Here is a 20,669-nt window from a genome sequence, read left to right on the forward strand (position 1 = left end):
ACATTATCAAGATGGTGAAATAGGTTGTTCCTGACTCTTCTCCCCCTCTAAAGAGGAACAACTAACAACTACTCAAGACAAAACAACACTGAGAAAATTCTGGAACATAGGGATGAGGCTAAGGCACCCCCAAAAGACAGAGACCAGCATAGACTGCTTTAGAGGGTAAGAGAAGCAGCTACACATTGACAATATTGCCCCTTCCCAGGACAGTGAAACATCATGTCAAGAGGTTCCTCCAGTGGGAAAAGAGAATGAAAAGGACACAACCTTCCTTGCCTGTCCAGCATTGGGGTCACTTTGTGGGAGCCCCTGCTCTGGTCTAGCACTACGGGGATTGCAGAAAAATCTGTGGGGCTCAACCACTGAGAATTTGACTGTGACACACAAGGGGAAGTGGGGTTCAAACGTTCAGCACATGGGTCTTGGTAACCCGAGTTCATACCTGCAGTGCCCAGTGTTATTCCAACTAGTTGTTTTGCTCATCTGCTGAGCCATGTCAGGGGCACATTCTGATCAGGAAACTTAGCAGAGTCTAGATCTGCCTGCTTTGGGTTCTTAAATAAGGACTTAGAACCCAGTTTATCCATGCCCAGGCAAGAAGCTGAATCACAGACCCCACTTGCTGTAGAGAGCATCTTCTGGTCCCATAGACCAAAAGGGCTGATAACAATTCCTGGAAGCTGGACTGCCCAGTAGTATTCCCACCAAGATGTGGGCAGACAGAGCTAATTTCACCCAGACGAAAGCCAGTACAGGGCATGATGAATTCTTGTGCTATGCCTAGGCAGGCAATCCACCATGGTAGATTAATTCATAACCAAGGATGAGGAGGGTAGCTCCTGGCCCTTCCCAAGTGGAGAATCTGTTTTGGAAATTGAGAGTGACCTAGAGTGGCCCCTCCCCCTCCCACTCAGCAAAGGAGCTAAGACATAGCCTCATCCTCTGTGAAGAGTGTTTTCCAGCCCCAGCTGATCAGAAGACTGGCAAAAACTGCTGGAAGTTGTATCTTCAAGCAGTGCTCAAACCTAAAAAAGGGCAGGTAGAGTAGACAGTTTAGAAAACAAAGCCAGTATCCCTCTTTGGCCAGAGTATTTGGGGTGTAGTCAGCTTGAGTTGAGACAACAAAGAGCTTTATCAGCTTATCTTACTGTGCCAAGGCAAGGATTCTAATTTGTAGTCCTTCTTATCATTGAATACAACCTTCAGCCTGTCCAGCCAGGGAGCCTACCCAGAGCACATGGGAAGCTGCATAGCCCATTCAACAGGCTTATAAACAGTGGTACTTTAACAGACAGCACAGCCCATGGCTTTCCCCATTTGCAGAGCAAAATCAGTAACCTCAGTTGACTAGGGAAATCAGACACACTCTGGCCTGATTTGCATCCCCAAATAATGAACCATGTAAGCCCTGGGACACATCCTACTGCCTGGCCAGGGCAGGGAAGCTATTTCATAGCCTCATCTATTACTGAATGTAGTACTTAGTCCCAACCATCTAGTAAGCCTGATCAGAGAATCTAGACAAACATGGAGGCCATCTTACAACCAACCTCACTAGTAGGGAAGCAAGCAGCAGTTCTATCTAATTGTTCTTAGTGAGTGATACAGCCCCAATCCTCATTCTCAGAGCTCAAACAAATGTTTCACTCAAATATAGAGCATGATAGCTGGACCCAAATGCCCAAAGACATTATCAGCAGACACACCCAGAAATCCGAACTGAGCTGATTTCACAAAGCAAACCTATAAACTTTAGGAGAAGAGCCTGAGTAGAGATCTACCTTCTCATACAAAGTTAAAATATAGACAAACTATTTAGGATACTCCTGAAGAAGCTTGGAACCATGACTGTAGGAGAGAGCTGGAAGAGAGTGAGTGAGCTGGTGCAAGAGAGAAATATAGAGAGTGTCTAACATAAGAACATACCATCTTCTCTTTAGTGTCGAAGAAGTCTTGCTAAACCAGATTCCTGCTGTCAACTTTGATGCAGATGATCCTCCAACAGATGAGGAAGATGAAAATGAAAATTTTGAAGAGGGGAGTGATGATGATGATTCTGTATCACCTCTTGCAGAACTAGAAAAAAATAAAAATGCAAGAGCTGAAGATCAGTCCAGGAAGGAACAAGAAGAGAAAGCTGAAGAGGAAAGAATACATATGGAAAACATTTTGAGTGGAAACCTTCTCAATCTCACTGGCCCATCACAGCCTCAGGCCAACTTTAACGTTAAAAGAAAGTAGGATGATGATGTTGTTTTCAAGAACTGTGCAAATGGTGTAGATTATCAGAAGAAAGACAGGGACCCCTGGGTGGCACAGTCAGTTAAGCATCCAACTCTTGATTTCAGCTCAGGTCATGATTTCAGGGTTGTGGAATCAAGCCCTGAGTTGGGCTGCTTGAGATTCTCTCCCTCTCCCTGCCCCTCCTGCTTGTGCTCTCTCTCTCTAAAGTAAATAAATATTTTTTTAAAAAGAAAGAAGAATGACAAAAGATTTGTAAATGATACACTGTGATCTGAATTTCACAAAAAGTTCATGGAGAAATATATAAAATAGTTGTTTCATGTGCTTAATTAAAGACCAAAAATGTAAAAAAAAAGTTAAAAATAAAAAAATTTAAGAAAACAGAGAAAAGAGAATTACATACAAAGGAATATAAGACTATTGGATTTCCCAACAGAATCTTTTCAGATCAAGAAAGAGTGGAATGACATAATAAAAACATTGAAAGAAAATTACTGTCACCCAAGAGTTCTACACCTGGGGAAGCTGTCCTAGAGAAACAAAAGAAGGGATACATCTTCCTCATCCAAAAACAAAAAAAAAAAATCTGAAGGACTTTATTACAACCAGACCTGCCTGGGAAGTCCTAAAGAGAGTTCTTTGAATGGAAGTAAAAGAACAGTAATTAACACAAAAGCAAGGAGGTAGCACAAATTAAACTGGTAATGGTAAATATATAGATATAGTTAGATTCTGCAATATGGTAATAGGGTGCATAATTCACTTAAAGCTCTAGTTTAAAAGTAAAAAAGAAAAAAACAATTAAAACAGCCATAACTACAATAATTTATTGTTACACAATACACAAAAAACCACGCAAATTATAAAAGCAATAACCTAAAATATGAAGAATGAAAGTTTAAAGTTTACAAATTCTATTAAATTTAAGTTTTTATCAATAAAAATAGGATGTTATAAGCTTAAGATATTTTATGTAAGCTTCATGGTCACCAAAAGTAAAAATTCCGTAGTAAAATGAAAAACAATAACAACAAAAACATGATAAAGGAGTTAAAGAATACTGATACTAAAGACATTAAAACACATACACAAAACCCAGCAGGATAAGAACAAGGAACAATGGATCTACAAAACAACCAAGAAACAATGAACAAAATGACAATAGTAAGTCTTTATCTATCAATAATTACTTTAAATATAAATGGATTAAGTTTTGTTATTGAAAGGCAAAGGATGGATTAATGGATTAAAAAAAAATCCAACAATATGCTATTGACAAGAGACTCTCTTAGCCTTAAAGACACATATAGACTGAGAATAAAAGGATTGAAAAGAACATTCAAACGAATGGTAACAACTAAAACAACCAAAAAAAAAATGAGGGGTAGCTCTACCTATATCAGACAAAATAGGCTTTAACCAAAAATGGAAAAAAGGAACAAAGAAGGTCATGATAATAGGGTCAATATATCAAGAAAATATAACATTTGTAAATATTTTTGCAACCAACATTGGAGCACCTAAATATATAGAGCAAAAACTAACAGCTAAAAGCAGAAATAGTATATGATAATAATTGGATACCTTAATACTGAACTCTCAGCAACGGATTAATCATTCAGACAGATAGTAAATATGAAAACAGCAATTTGAAGAACACTATAGACCAAATTGACCTAAGAGACATATGTAGAATATTCTATCCAATAAGAGAAAAATTCACATTTTTCTCAAGCTCACATGGAACATTTTTCTAGGATACACTATGTCAGGCCACAAAACAAATCAATAAATTCAAGAAGATTGAAATCATACCAAATATGTTCTCTGAACACAATCACATGAAACTAGAAATCAATAGAGGAAACTTAAAAAAAATTACAAACACATGAAATTAAATAACACTCTCCTGAACAATCAATAAATCAAAGAAAACTCAAAGGGAAAATAAAAAGTTTCTTAAAAAAAGAGAAGCACAATATACCAGAACTTATGGGATAAAGCAGAAGTTTTAAGAGGAATGTTTATAGCAATAAAAGCCTACAATAAAAGGCAAAAAGATCTCAAATAAGCAATATTAACTCCATGCCTTAAGTACTAAAAAAGAAAGAAAGAAAGAAAGAAAGAAAGAAAAAAGAAAGAAAGAAAGAAAGAAAGAAAAGAAAGAAAGAAAAAGAAAAGAAAAAGAAAGAAAGAAACGAATTTATAGAAAAATGTTAACCAAATGTAGGTTTATCTTTGACAAGATAAAATTGGCAAACCCTTATCTAAATCAACCAAGGGGGAGAAAGACCCAAATCAACACAATATAAATGAAAAAGGACACATTACAACCAATACCACAGAAATTCAAAGGATCATAAGAGGTTATTATGAACAAATATACACCAATAAATTAGACAAGTGAGAAGAATTGGAAAAATTATTGGAAACCTACAACTTATCAAGAATGAATCAGGAAGAAATAGAAAATCTAAATAGGCTAATTACTAGTAAGGAGTCTGAATCAGTTAGCAAAAATCTCCCAGTGATGAAAAACATGGGGCCAGATGGTTTCACTGGTGGATTTAATTAAATATTTAAGGAAGAATTAAAAATAATCTTTTTCAAATCTCTTCCAAAAAAATTGAAAGGTAAGAAACTCTCCTAGACTCATTTTACCAGGCTAACATTATCCTGAAAACTAAAACCCAAAGAGGATACTACCAGAGGAAAAAACTATAGGCCAATATTTCTGCTGAATATAGATGCAACAATTCTCAATAAAATGCCAGCAAAACAAATTCAGCAACACAACAAGCAACACAGGATCAGTCACTATGATTAAGTGGGATTTATCCTGAGGATGCAGGTATGTGATAAATCACATTAATAGAATGACAGAGAAGAATCATATTATCATCTCAGTAAATACAAAAAAAGCATTTGACAATATTTAGCATCTATTCATGACAAAAACTCATAACATATTAGGCACAGAATGAACATATCTCAACATAAAAAGGCCATGTAAGACAAACCCACAGCTAATAGCACTCTCAAAAGTAAAGGTTGAAAGCTTTTCCTTTAAGATCGGGAACAAGACAAGAGTTCCCTCTTTCACGACTCCCGGTCAAAATAGTACTAGAAATCCTAACTAGAGCAATTGGGCAAGAAAAATAAATAAAAGGTATCAGAATTGGAAAGGAAGAAGTAATATTGTCTTTATTTGCAGAAGACATAATTTTATATACAGAAAATCCAGAAGACTCAATGAAAAATCTGTTAGATCTAATCCACAAATTTAGTAAAATGCATGACTCAAAATCAATATACAAAAATTGGTGTTTTTATACGTAAAAAACTTTTTAAAAGAGAAACAAAGAAATTGATTACATTTAAAATAGCATCAAAACGAGTAAAATCTTGGGAATACATTTGTTTAAGGAGATGAAATATATCTGTACTCCGAAAACTTACACTGATGAAAGAAATCAAAGTAGACACACATAAATGGAAAGTTATCCCGTGTTCACTGGAAAAATTAATATTGTTAAAATGTCAGTACTACCAAAAGCCATCTATAGATTCAAGATTCAAATGGGGAATTTTTGCAGAAGTAGAAAAGACACTCCTAAAATTTATATGGAACCACAAAGGATTTTGAATAGTCAAAGAAATCTTGAGAAAGAAGAAGAAAGCAGGAAGCATTACACTTCCTGATTTGAAGCTACACTATAAAGTTAGAGTCATCAAAACTATGGTACTAGCATAAAAACAGACAAAAAGACTAATGGAACAGAATTGAGAGCCTAAAATTAATCCAAGCATATAGGGTCAACTAATACTTAATGAGACTATGCCAATGGAGCCAAGAATACTCAATGGAGAAAGACAGTCTCTTTAATATATGGTGCTGGGATAATTGGATATTTGCATGTAAATAAATGAAAGTGGGTCCATATTTTACCTCACTCATGAATGTTAACTCAAAATGGATTAAAGACTTAAATGCAAGACCTGAAAATGTGAAATATCCAGAAGATAGCATAGGAACAAACTCTTAGACATGAGCTATAGTAGTGTTTTTTTTTTTTTTAAATGACACCTAAAGCACAAGCAACATAATAAAAACTAAACATGTGGGACTACATCAAATTAAAAAGTTTCTGCATAGCAAAATGGAAGAATAAACAAAGTGATAAAACAACCTAAAGAATTAGAAAAAAAAATTGCAAACCATATATCTGATAAGGACTACTATCCAAAATATATAAAGAACTCATTAGCAAACAAAACAAAACAAAACAAAAAAACACCTCCAAATAACCCATTTAAAAATAGCTGATCTAAATAGACATTTCTCCAAAGAATATACAAAAGGCCAACAGGCACATGAAAAATGTTCAACATTACTAGTTATTAGGGAAATGAAAATTCAAACTACAGTGAAATATAACCCCACACCTTTTAGAATGGCCACCATCAAAAAATGAAGAGATAACAAATGTTGGCTGGATGTGGAGAAAAGGGAAACTGTCTGACTATTGGTGGGATTGTAAATTGGTACAGCCACTATGGAAAACAATATGGAGGATCACCAAAAAAAGAAAAAAAAAGTAGAAGTAGCATCCAATCCAGCAACTCCACTTTTGAGAATACATCCAAAGGAAAAGGGAACACTATCTTGAGATGATATATGCACCCCTATGCTCATCACGTAATTATTTATAAAATCTGAAACATGGAAACAACTTATTCATTCACTGATGGATGAATGGATAAAGAAGTTGTAGTATCTATAAAGAATGGGATATTATCCAGCCATAAAAAATAGGAATTCCTACCATTTGTGACAATATGGATGAATCCTGGATGCATTATGCTAAATGTTATAAGACAGAGAAAGACAAATACTTTATTATCTCACTTATATGTGGAATCTAAAGACAAAAAAAATTAATAATCAAAGAAACCCACAAACTCATAGAAAAAGAGATGAAGAGAAAAAAGAAGTGGGGGTGGGAATTGGAGCGGGAGATGAACCATGAGAGACTATGGACTCTGAGAAACAACCTGAGGGTTTTAGACGGGAGGGGGGGTGATGGGTTAGTCCAGTGATGGGTATTTAAGGAGCGCATGTATTGCATGGAGCACTGGGTGTTATACAAAAACAATGAATCATGGCAACCCACATCAAAACTAATGATGTATGGTATGGTGACTAACATAACATAATAAAATAAAATAAGATTTTAAAAAAGAAAGCTGGATTAAAAAAAAAAAGAAAAAAAGAGATCAAACCTGTGATTATTAGAGGTGGAAGGTGGGAGAAGAAAGAATTAAAGGAAGCTAGTCAAAAAGTAAAAACTTCAAGATAAATAAGTAGTAAGGATGTTATGTACAACAATGATTATAGCTGACACTGCTGTATGATATACTGGAAAGTTACTAAGAGAGTAAATCCTAGGAGTTCTCATCAAGATTTTTTTCCTTTTTGTCTTCATTCCTTATACAATAACATGTCAATTTTTCTCAGTAGAATTGGAAAAAGATGTGGTATATTCATACAATGGAAAATTATTCAGCCATAAAAAATGAAATACTAAGACATGCTACTAAATGGATGAGAGTTGAATATATGATGCTAAGTGAATAGAGTCATAAAAGACAATATATTATGCTTCCATTTATTTATTTATTTTTAAAGATTTTATTTATTTAAATCAGAGAGAGAGAGAGCACAAGCAGCGGGGAGGGGCAGAGGGAGAGGGAGAAGCAGTCTCCCTGCTGATCAGGGAGCCCCCCAACGCAGGACTCAATCCCAGGACCCTGGGATCATGACTTGAGCTGAAGGCAGACGCTTAACCGACTGAGCCACCCAGGCACCCTATGATTCCATTTACATAAAATGTTCAGAGTAAGTAAATTTATAGAGACAGGAAGTAGGTTAGTGGTTCTCTAGGGCTAGAAGAGATGATGATTTGGGGGTTGTTCATTAATGGGCTAATGGTTAATGGGTACAGGGCTTTTTGGGTGGTAATGAAAATATTCTAAAATTGATTATGGTGATAGAGGCACACCTTTGTAAACATACCGAAAGTCATTGACCTATATAGTTTAATGAGTGAATTGCATGATATGTGAATTATACCGCAATAAAACCAATAAAAATAACATAAATGGAATCATGCAGTATGTAACCTTTGGGGTTTGGCAGTTTTCACTCAGTATAATTTTCTGGCAATTACTCCAGGTTGTAGGATGTATGAATAGTTTTTAGCTTTTTATTGCCAAGTAGTGTCCCACTCCATGATATGAATGTGCCACAGCTTATTTAACAATTTACCTATTGAAGAACATCTGTATTGCTTCCAGTTTTTTGGCTATTATATATATAGATTGTGACTGATGTTGGTGTATGGGTTTTTGTGTGAATATAAATCTTATTCCTCTAGGATAATGCACGGGAGTACAACTTCTGAGTCATAGGTAGTTGCCTGCTTAATTTTCTTTCCTTCTATCTTTTTCTCTTCTCCTCTCTGCTCTCCTCTCTTTTCTTTGCTTTTCTCTTTTCTTCTTAAAATTGTTTTCCAGAATGACTATACCATTTTACATTCTCTCCAGAAATGTATGAATAATGATCCATGTTCTCTGCACCCTTGGCAGCATATGGTATTTCTATTTTTTTATTTTAGCCATCCTGATAGGTTTATAGTGGTATCTTATTGTAAGTGGTGGTGGTATCTTATTTTAATTTGTATTGCCCTCACAGTTAATAAACATTTTCTCGTGTACTTTTTTGTCATCTTTATCTTCTTTCGTGAAATGTCTTGTCATATCTCATGTCCATGTTCAATTTGTTTTTGTTTGTTTTGCTGTTGAGTTGTGAGAACTTTTTGTAGATCTAGATACTATCCTGTGACTGAAATGTGGTTTGCAAATAATTTCTCCCATTCCACAGCTTACTTTACATCGTCATAGAGCAAAAGTTTTGGTTTTGTGAAGTTCAATTTATCAATTTTTTCTTTTATAGGACACACTTTGTGTCAAGTCTAAGTGTCTAGTCCAAGATCCTAAATATTTTATCCTGCATTTTTTCTAAATATTCTATAATTTTACATTTAAATCTATGATCTGTTTTGAATTAATTTTTGTATAAAATATAAGACTAAAATGAGGTTCATCTTTTTGCCTAGGGATATCCATTACACTAGCACCATTTGTTGAAAAGATTTGTTCCTCTATTGAATTGCTTTTTAAAAACTTTGTCAAAAATTAGTTGGGCTTATCAGTGTGGAGATCTATTTCTGGTATTTTTTAGATTTTATCTATCTATTTGACAGAGCGGAGTGGGGAGAAGCAGGCTCCCACCTGAGGAGGGAGCCCAAGGTGGGGCTCGATCCCAGGACCCTTGGATGATGACCTGAGCTAAAGGCAGATGTTTAACCTACTGAGCCACCCAGGTGCCCCAATTTCTGTGTTCTTTATATTTTTTTTCATTGATTTGTGTGTCTTTCCTTCCCACCAATTACACACAGTCTTGATTACTGTAGATACATAATAGTTTTGAAATCAAGTAGACTGATTCCTAACATTTTATTCTTTTTTTCTAAAATTGCATTTTTACTTTCATTCATATTTTCCTTGAGGTTTCCTATTTGACAAAGTTATTATTAAGAAATGTGCTTTTCAGTTCCCAAGCATTTGGAGATTTTTTTTTCCTGTCTTTAATTTTGAGTTTGATTTCACTGCATTCACAGAACATCCTGCATAATTTCAATTATTTTAAATTTGTTCAGGTTTGCCTATGGCCCAGACATGGTTTATCTTAACACATACTCCATGAGTACTTCTGTTCTTAGTTAATGTGTTCAATAAACATGATTAGATCCTGTCTGTTGATGGAGTTGTTGACTTTTGCTATATTCTTGATGATTTTCTGTTTAGCTGTTTTAGCAATTATTGGGAACAAGATGTTGAAGCCTCCAAGTATAATTGTAGATTTGTCTATTTCTCCTTTATCTTCTATCAGTTTTTGCTTCATATATTTTATTTTTTTTGTTTGGTGCATACATATTTAAGATTGCTATGTCTTCTTTGTAGATTGACCATTTCATCTTTATATAACCTCCTTCTCTGTCTCTAGTAAGCTTATTTGCTCTAGTAAGCTTATTAATATCTTATCTGATATTAATATAGCTACTTTGAATTTTTTATTAATTTTTGTATAATATACCTTTTTTCATTCCCTTATTTTCTATCTGCCTTTATCATTATATTTGAACTGAATTTCTTGTAGGTAGTAAATAGCTCAGTCATTTTTGTTTTGTTTTTTAAAAGATTTTATTTATTTATTTGAGAGAGAGAGAGAGAAAGCATGAGATGGGTGAGGGGTAGAAGGAGAAGCAGACGACCCCATGAGCCAGGACTCTGGGATCATGACCTGAGCTGAAGGCAGACATTTAACCAACTGAGCCACCCAGGTGCCCCTTTTGTTTTGTTTTAGTTCACTTATGTTTTTAACTACAATGACAAATTATGTCTCTTAATTGCTATATTTAGACCATTTATATTTAATGTGATTAGTGATATTTTAGTGCTTAAATTTTCCATTTTATTTTTTGTTTTCTGTTTGCTCTGTTTCTTGTTTCTCTGATTCTTTTGCTATCCTCATCTGAGTTACTTGTGCATTTTTTAGAATTCTCTTTTGATTTATCGGGTTTTTAAAAATGTATTTCTTCATACAGCTTTTTAAAATAGTTGTTTTAGTTGTTAGATTATATATCTAGTCTTATTACAGTCTTCTGGTGTCATTTTACCAGTTCAAATGAAATATAAAACTTTACATCCCTTGCCCTTCCCTGTTTGTAACTGTCTGAAATATTTCCTCCACATTCATTTAGAAACACATCAGAAAGTGTTAGAATTCTTGCTTTGATCAACATAACTTAGAAAACTCAAGTGGAGGACAGTCTACTATATTTGTCAGGAGCTCAGCTGAGTCAGCGACTGCTAAGCTGTCAGGTGTCAAAGTAGCCATTAAAAATAACAAGACAAAAATGAAAGTCTCAGGGAAGGCTTTAATTACTTACTGTGATGGTATAAGCAGGAGTCAAAAACAAAAACACCATATTTCCCCCAAGTGTATTTTCCCCTATTCAATGGTGCACTGGTTGGGGGTCAAGTGGATCACAGAGATATGGGGGTTGTCTCAAACAAAAGGTTAATGTGATTTTATGGGCCCTGAGACTGGTTACAGGACAGGGAGGAGGAAGGGGTAGTACTGAGTACTGAGAGTGGGAAAAAGTGTCTTCAAGTTTCCCCCTCCTCCTTCTGATAAGAAGGCTTCACATAGGCATCTGAAGAAGACTTCTTCCCAAGGCCTTAGATAAAAGAAAATATAAATAAAGATGCCTGGGCCAGGAATGAAAATGTGTCCAAAAGCATGGCCACCCATGGAAGAGTGACTCTTCGATTTCAATTCTCTTTAGAAACTGAAGTGTGAAAGATGATGGTGGACTGGGGGACTCCATTTCAACTGGTCCCCTGAATTTAGCTAGATATCTACTAAGCCACTCTGAACACTCACAAAATCAGCCTGAGATATAAGATTATACATCTGGATCTCTATGGGGGCAGAGGATCATCAGTTGAGAGGTACAAAAGAGTTGGAATTGCTTGGACAGATGTCAGAGGATAAACAGAAGGGGAAGGGAACTGCCAGAAGCTAGCCTTTGGAAAGTAATACCCCAGTGCAAAAGAGTCCTGTGCCTGGAGACCAGTGATAGCTTGGAGAGCAGTGGCCAAGGGACGGGAAGGAACTGATAACAGCACTCAAACAGAACACAGGGGCTTAAGGGGCAAAGGCTGGGACCGGGCAGTGGCAGCACCACCAGCCGCTGCCTGTGCCTACACCCACACTGGAGAGGACCCGGCTTGGAACTGTGCCCACAGACCCCACTGTTCCCACCAAGGCCTGGCCCACCCAGTCTGGATCGCTCACAGTTTGGTGGCACAGGGGGCAGAGAAAAGCGGGGGCCAGGGTCCACCATTAAGAGGATTGCTGGGGACATGGACGGCCTGTAGGAGGCTGCGTTTTCAGCGGAGCTTACAGAAAGGGAGACTGTGTGTTCTGGAGGATTCAGAGAGGAGCAGACTGTGGTTTCTCTCCTCTGGGGTGGAGGTCTGGTTGCAGACATTTTTCCTTTTTCTGACCCTCCAGAAAGGCACAAAAAGCTGCCAGAGAACAAAAGCTGCCAGAGAACAAAAGCCCAAAAAACGAGTTTCCACAGAGCCCAGTCCCTTGATAGGGGGCAGGGCAACTCCACCCAAGCAGGACTTACTGAAAAACAACATGGCCAGCCCCTCCTCCAGAAGACAAGCTGGAAGAACAAGGGGACAACAACACCAGGGTCCCCCAAAAACTGTAAAACCCCAACACCAGGGGAAAATTAGTATATTAAGCTCCTGGTGTTGCCTCATGGCCTGTGTATTTCTTAGATACAACTTTTCTCTCTCTTTTTTTTTTAATTCTTTCTCATGCTTCTTCTGTTTTTTTTAATTTCATCTACTTATCATTTCAACCAGATGTTTAATACAACATATTCCATAGTAATGTTTTAACTTGAACTTTTTCACAATATACTTTTTTCTTTTTCTATTTATATATGTAGATATAAGCTTCAATGTAGTCTTCTTTCCCTACTCAATACTACCTTTATATATATATACCAGTTTTAATTTCGCTGTATCTCTGGAAAGTACTCTGGAAAGTTCTCTGACAGAGAGAAGAAATACAACCAGGAAGAGCTGAAACACTCTACCTTGCCCACAAAGAGGAATTGTACCACCTTCCCTTCACCCCCCCTTTTTTTCATGTGTTTTTATCGTTTTTTTGGGTTTTTTTGTACATTTTCCTTGTTTTTATTTTTGTAATTTATAAATCTTATTCCTGAGTTTCATTTTGGCTGGATTTTTTTTTGTTGGTGGCTTCCAATTGCTCTGAACTTTCCCAGGGTGCACCTTGTCTATATTGTGATTGATATATTTTTTAATTTTTTTATTATGTTAATCACCATACATTACGTCATTAGTTCTTGATGTAGTGTTCCATGATTCATTCTTTGTGCATAACACCCAGTGCTCCACGCAGAATGTGCTTTCTTTAATACCCACCACCAAGCTAACACATCCCCCCACCCACCTCCCCTCTAGAACCGCCAGTTTCTTTTTCAGAGTCCATCGTCTCTCATGGTTCGTCTCCCCTCCGACTTACTCCCTTTCATTTTTCCCCTCCTGCTATCTTCTTCTTTTTCTATATTCTTAACATATGTTGCATTATTTGTTTCAGAAGTACAGATCTGTGATTCAGCAGTCTTGCAAAATTCACAGCGCTCACCATAGCACATAACCTAACCAATGTCTATCACCCAGCCACCCCATCGCTCCCAACCGCCACCACACCAGCAACACTCAGTTTGTTTCCTGAGATTAAGAATTCCTCATATCAGTGAGGTCACATGATACCTGTCTTTCTCTGATTGACTTATTTCACTCAGCATAACACCCTCCAGTTCCATCCACGTCGTTGCAAATGGCAAGATCTCATTCCTTTTGATGGCTGCATAATATTCCATTGAGTATATATACCACTTTTCTTTATCCATTCATCTGTCGAGGGACATCTCGGCTCTTTCCACAGTTTGGCTATTGTGGACATTGTTGCAATAAACATTGGGGTGCACGTACCCCTTCGAGTCCCTATGTTTCTATCTTTGGGGTAAATACCCAGTAGTGCAATTGCTGGATCATATGGTAGCTCTATTTCCAACTGTTTGAGGAACCTCCATACTGTTTTCCAGAGTGGTTGCACCATCTTGCATTCCCACCAACAGTGTAAGAGGGTTCCCCTTTCTCCGCATCCCCGCCAACATCTGCTGTTTCCTGACTTGTTAATTTTAGCCATTCAGACTGGTGTGAGGTGGTATCTCATTGAGGTTTTGATTTGGATTTCCCTGATGCCGAGCGATGTCGAGCACTTTTTCATGTGTCTGTTGGCCATTTGGATGTCTTCTTTGGAAAAATGTCTGTTCATGTCTTCTGCCCATTTCTTGATTGGGTTATTTGTTCTTTGGTTGTTGAGTTTGATAAGTTCTTTATAGATTTTGGATACTAGCCCTTTATCTGATATGTCATTTGCAAATATTTTCTCCCATTCTGTTGGTTGTCTTTTGGTTTTGTGGACTGTTTCTTTTGCTGTGCAAAAGCTTTTGATCTTGATGAAGTCCCAATAGTTCATTTTTGCCCTTGCTTCCCTTGCTTTTGGCGATGTTTCCAGGAAGAAGTTGCTGCGGCTGAGGTCGAAGAGGTTGCTGCCTGTGTTCTCCTTTAGGATTTTGATGAACTCCTGTCTCACACTGAGGTCTTTCCACCATTTGGAGTCTATTTTTGTGTGTGGTGTAAGGAAATGGTCCAGTTTCATTCTTCTGCATGTGGCTGTCCAATTTTCCCAACACCATTTGTTGAAGAGACTGTCTTTTTGCAATTGGACATTCTTTCCTGCTTTGTCAAACATGAGTTGGCCATAGAGTTGAGGGTCCATTTCTGGGCTCTCAATCCTGTTCCATTGATCTATGTGTCTGTTTTTGTGCCAGTACCGTACTGTCTTGACGATGACAGCTTTGTAATAGAGCTGGAAGTCCGGAATTGTGATGCCGCCAGCTTTGCTTTTCTTTTTCAAGATTCCTCTGGCTATTCGGGGTCTCTTCTGGTTCCATACAAATTTTAGGATTATTTGTTCCATTTCTTTGAAAAAGTGGATGGTATTTTGATGGGGATTGCATTGAATGTGTAGATTTCTCTTGGTAGCATTGACATCTTCACAAAGTCTGTTCTTCCAATCCATGAGCATGGAACGTTTTTCCATTTCTTTGTGTCTTCCTCAATTTCTTTCATGAGTATTTTATAGTTTTCTGAGTACAGATCCTTTGCCTCTTGCTTAAATTTATTCCTAGGTATCTTATGGTTTTGGATGCAATTGTAAATGGGATCGACTCCTTGATTTGTGTCTCTTCTGTGTTGTTGTTGGTGTAAAGGAATGCCACTGATTTCTGTGCATTGATTTTATATCCTGCTACTTGACTGAATTCCTGTATGAGTTCTAGCACTTTGGGGGTGGAGTCTTTTGGGTTTTCCACATACAGTATCATATCATCTGCAAAGAGTGAGAGTTTGACTTCCTCTTTACCAATTTGGATGCCTTTGACTTCTTTTTGTTGTCTGATTGCCGTGGATAGGACTTCTAATACTACGTTGAATAGCAGTGGTGAGAGTGGACATCCCTGCCGCATTCCTGACCTAAGGGGAAAAGCTCTAAGCTTTTCCCCATCAAGAATGATATTCGCTGTAGGTTTTTCATAGGTGGCTTTTATGATATTGAGGTATATACCCTCTATTCCTATACTCTGAAGAGTTTTGATCAAGAAAGGATGCTGTACTTTGTCAAATGCTTTCTCTGCATCTATTGAGAGGATCATATGATTCTTGTTCTGTCTTTTGTTAATGTATTGTATCACGTTGATTGATTTGCAGATGTTGAACCATCCTTGCAGCCCAGGGATAAATCCCACTTGGTCATGGTGAATAATCCTTTTAATGTACTGTTGGATCCTATTGGCTAGTATTTTGGTGAGAATTTTTACATCCATGCTCATCAAGGGTATTGGTCTGTAATTCTCCTTTTTGATGGGGTCTTTGTCTGGTTTTGGGATCAAGGTAATGCTGGCCTCATAAAATGAGTTTGGAAGTTTCCCTTCCATTTCTATTTTTTGGAACAGTTTGAGGAGAATAGGTATTAATTCTTCTTTAAATGTCTGATAGAACTCCCCTGGGAAGCCATCTGGCCCTGGGCTTTTTTTCTTGGGAGATTTTTGATGACTGCTTCAATTTCCTTAGTGGTTATAGGTCTGTTCAGGTTTTCTATTTCTTCCTGGTTCAATTTTGGTAGTTGATACATCTCTAGGAATGCACCCATTTCTTCCAGGTTATCTAATTTGCTGGTATAGTGTTGCTCATAATATGTTCTTATAATTGTTTGTATTTCTTTGGTGTTGGTTGTGATCTCTCCTCTTTCACTCATGATTTTGTTGATTTGGGTCATTTCTCTTTTCTTTTTGATAAGTCTGCCCAGGGGTTTATCAATCTTGTTAATTCTTTCAAAGAACCAGCTCCTAGTTTCGTTGATCTGTTCTACTGTTCTTTTGGTTTCTAGTTCATTGATTTCTGCTCTGATCTTTATTATTCTCTTCTCCTGCTGGGTTTAGGCTTTATTTGCTCTTCTTTCTCCAGCTCCTTTAGGTGTAGGGTTAGGTTGTGTATTTGAGATCTTTCTTGTTTCTTGAGAAAGGCTTGTATTGCTATATGCTTTCCTCTCAGGACTGCCTTTGCTGTATCCCAAAGATTTTGAACAGTTGTGTTTTCATTTTCATTGGTTTCCATGAATTTTTTTAATTCTTCTTTAATTCCCTGGTTGACCCATTCCTTCTTTAGTAGGATGCTCTTTAGCCTCCATGTATTTGAGTTCTTTCCGAGTTTCCTCTTGTGATTGAGTTCTAGTTTCAAAGTATTGTGGGCCGAAAATTTGCAGGGAATAGTCCCAAACTTTTGGTACCGGTTGAGACCTGATTTGTGACCTAGGATGTGATCAATTCTGGAGAATGTTCCACGGGCACTCGAGAAGATATATATTCCGTTGCTTTGGGATGGAATGTTCTGAATATGTCTGTGAAGTCCATTTGGTCCAGTGTGTCATTTAAAGTCTTTATTTCCTTGTTGATCTTTTGCTTAGATGATCTGTCCATTTCAGTCAGGGGGGTGTTAAAGTCCCCCACTATTATTGTATTGTTGTCGATGTGTTTCTTCGCTTTTGTTATTAATTGCCTTACATAATTGGCCGCTCCCATGTTAGGGGCATAGATATTTACAATTGTTAGATCTTCTTTTTGGATAGACCCTTTAATTAGGATATAGTGTCCTTCCTCATCTCTTATTACAGTCTTTGTTTTAAAATCTAATTTGTCTGATATAAGGACTGCCACTCCAGCTTTCTTTTGGTGTCCGTTAGCATGGTAAATGGTTTTCCACCGCCTCAGTTTCAATCTGGGGGTGTCTTTGGGTCTAAAATGAGTCTCTTGCAGACAGCATATTGATGGGTCTTGTTTTTTAATCCAATCTGATAGCCTGTGTCTTTTGATTGGCGCATTTAGCCCATTTACTTTCAGGGTAACTATTGAAAGGTATGAATTTAGTGCCATTGTATTGCTTGTAAGGTGCCTGTTACTGTATATTGTCTCTGTTCCTTTCTGATCTATGCTGCTTTTAGGCTCTCTCTTTGCTTAGAGGACCCCTTTCAATATTTCTTGGAGGGCTGGTTTCGTGTTTGCAAATTCCTTTAGTTTTTGTTTGTCTTTGAAGCTTTTTATCTCTCCTTCAATTTTCAATGAGAGCCTAGTTGGATATAGTATTCTTGGCTGCATATTTTTCTCATTTAGTGCTCTGAAGATATCATGCCAGTCCTTTCTGGCCTGCCAGGTCTCTGTGGATAGGTGTTGCCAATCTAATATTTCTACCATTGCAGGTTACATATCTCTTCTCCTGAGCTGCTTTCAGGATTTTTCTCTTTGTCTCTGAGACTCGTAAGTTTTACTATTAGATGTCGGGGTGTTGACTTATTATTATTGATTTTGAGAGGGGTTCTCTGTGCCTCCTGGATTTTGATGTCTGTTTCCTTCCTCACATTAGGGAAGTTCTCTGCTATTATTTGCTCCAATATACCTTCTGTTCCTCTCTCTCTTTCTTCTTCTTCTGGGATCCCAATTATTCTAATGTTGTTTTGTCTTATCGTATCGTTTATCTCTCGAATTCTGCCCTCGTGATCCTGTAGTTGTTTCTCTCTCTTTTTCTCAGCATCTTTATTTTCCATCATTTGGTCTTCTATATCGCTGTTTCTCTCTTCTGCCTCATTTATGCTAGCAGTTAGTGCCCCCATTTTTGATTGCACCTCTTCAATAGCCTTTTTGATTTCGACTTGGTTAGATTTTAGTTCTTTTATTTCTTCAGAAAGGGTTTCTCTAATAACTTCCACGCTTTTTTCAAGCCCAGCTAGTATCTTTAAAGTCATGAATCTGATCTCTAGGTCTGACATCGTACTAATGATAGTATTGAGTAGGTCCCTGGCTGACGGTACTACCTCTTGTTCTTTTTGCTGAGGCCATTTTTTTCGTCTTGTCATTTTGTCAGAAGAGAATAGATGAAAGAGAGAACAAAATGCTAACAGGTTACAACATCCCCAGCAAATATACTCTATACAAATCAGAAAAGACCTGAAACCAGGGGAAAAGAAAGGGAAAGAAAGAAAAAAGAAAGAGAAAAGAAAGAAAGAAAAAAAGAAAAAGAAAAAGATAAAAACAAAAACGAACAATACAAAAAACCCCGAATATGATCAAATATGATCAGGCTAGTGCATAGATTAGTGCCACACACTAGATTTGGGTCGTATTTTGGTCTGTTAGAAAAAAGTGCCTCCTAAAATTTTAAAGGAAGAAAGACTTATATATGTACAGAATAAGGGTTGATACAATGAAGGCATGGAAGATGACTGTAAAGATGAAAATTATAAAAGATTTTATAAAAGGAATTGATACAATAAGAAGTTGTTTGAAAAAAGAAAGAAGATTTTTTTTAAAAAAAGGGAGAGAATGTAATCAGGCAGGAGACTAGAACAAAGCCATACACTAGTGATTTAGGGTATATTTTGATCTGTTAGAAGAAACTGTATCTCAAAATTTTAAAGAGAGAACAACTTATATATATATATGCCAAAATAATGGTAACTACTGTGAAGGGATAAATATGACTCTAAAAATGAAAAATAAAAAATGTTTTTTTTTAAAATGGGATTGATAAGATGTTGGTTGAAAAGGGGAAAAAGAAATATTAAAAAAAAAAACAGTTAAAAGATTAACTTTAAGAACTAATGAATCATGGTAAAAAAAGCCATGAGTTCTATGTGCAGTATTCCCGTAGCGCTGGAGTTTTCCTGTTCTCCTTGATCGGTAAACTTGGTCTTGGCTTGCTGGCTGTTGTGCTGATATTCTGGGGGAGGGGCCTGTTGCCGTGGTTCCTGAATGTCTTTGCGGGAGGCAGAACTGCCCCACCCTTGTCAGTGCGGGCTAAGGAAGCTGCTCGGGTTTGCTCTCAGGAGCTTTTATTCCCTGCATGCTCTCAGTACAGCTTTGGAGGACCAGGGTGAAAATGGTAGCCTCCCACTCTCGGCCCAGAGGAGCTGAAAACTCGGGGCCCTGCTCCTCAGTGAACCACCAGAGAAAAGCAGTCAATCACTCCCATCTCCCCGGTCTCTGGCTGCACTGCGTGCTCACCCGGCCTGTGACCAAGCGTTTCTATCTCTGGCACCCGACCCTGACCCCGTGTGGAGTCTCCAAACCCAGCAGATCCCTGCGGTGCGCTCCCGCGCCACTCTTCCCGGGGGAGGGAGGGGAGTCTCCCCAGCTCTGACGCTTGTTGGATCCCTGCTAGAGGAGCAGTGGCCTGACAGGGCCATGGATCACAGTTTATGGCAACCCCGAACTGAGAGCCCGCGCCTCCGTCTCTGCAGCCGGCTTCCCCACTCCGATACTTGGGAGCTCTGCTGCACTCAGGCACCCCGGTCTTTCTGTGACCCCAAGGGTCCTGAGACCACACTGTCCCGCGAAGGTTCCACCCCCTGCTTAGCCACTGGAGCGATGTCCCTCAGCAGAGCCGGCTTCTAAAAGTTCCGATTTTGTGCTCCGCGGCTCTATCACTTGCCAGAAGCGGCCGACAGAGGCCCCCTCCCCTGCCCTTTATCCTCCCAAATATCGCCTCAGATTCACTTCTCTGCATGTCCTACCTTCCAGTAAGTGGTCGCTTCTCTGTTCAGAGAGTTGTTGCTACGCTCCTTTTCGATCTCCTGTTGAGTTCGTAGGTGTTCAGAATGGTTTGATCCCTATCCAGCTGAATTCCTGAGACCAGACGAAATCCAGGTCTCCTACTCCTCCGCCATCTTGCTCTGCCCATGATTGATATTTTTGACTGTACATCCGCTCAACCACAATTCAACAGGGTGACTAAGAGGAGGAACTCCTAAGAAAGAAAAGATCCAGAGACAATGGCCTCTCCTGCAGACCTAATGGATATCAATATAAGCAAGAGGTCAGAAATAGACTTCAGGGTAACAGTTATTGAGATGATAGCTGGATTGGAGAAATCAATAATGGCAACATAGAGTCTCTAAGGGCAGAAATGAGAGCTGAAGTGGCAGAATTTAAGAATGCTATCAATGAGATCCAATGTAATCTAAATATTCTAATAGCTAGGGTAAATGAGGCAGAAGAACAAATTAGTGA

At 37.9% G+C, this 20,669-nt stretch overlaps 1 pseudogene; it reads left to right on the forward strand.

Annotated features, from left to right (window-relative positions):
* LOC113922242 overlaps positions 1 to 2,559 on the forward strand; it is a 99,584-nt pseudogene extending 97,025 nt beyond the window's left edge.
* Positions 2,560 to 20,669: the final 18,110 nt, after the last annotated feature.

Source organism: Zalophus californianus, chromosome 9 (assembly GCF_009762305.2).
Source record: "Zalophus californianus isolate mZalCal1 chromosome 9, mZalCal1.pri.v2, whole genome shotgun sequence".
In the NCBI taxonomy this organism is placed as follows: domain Eukaryota; kingdom Metazoa; phylum Chordata; class Mammalia; order Carnivora; family Otariidae; genus Zalophus; species Zalophus californianus.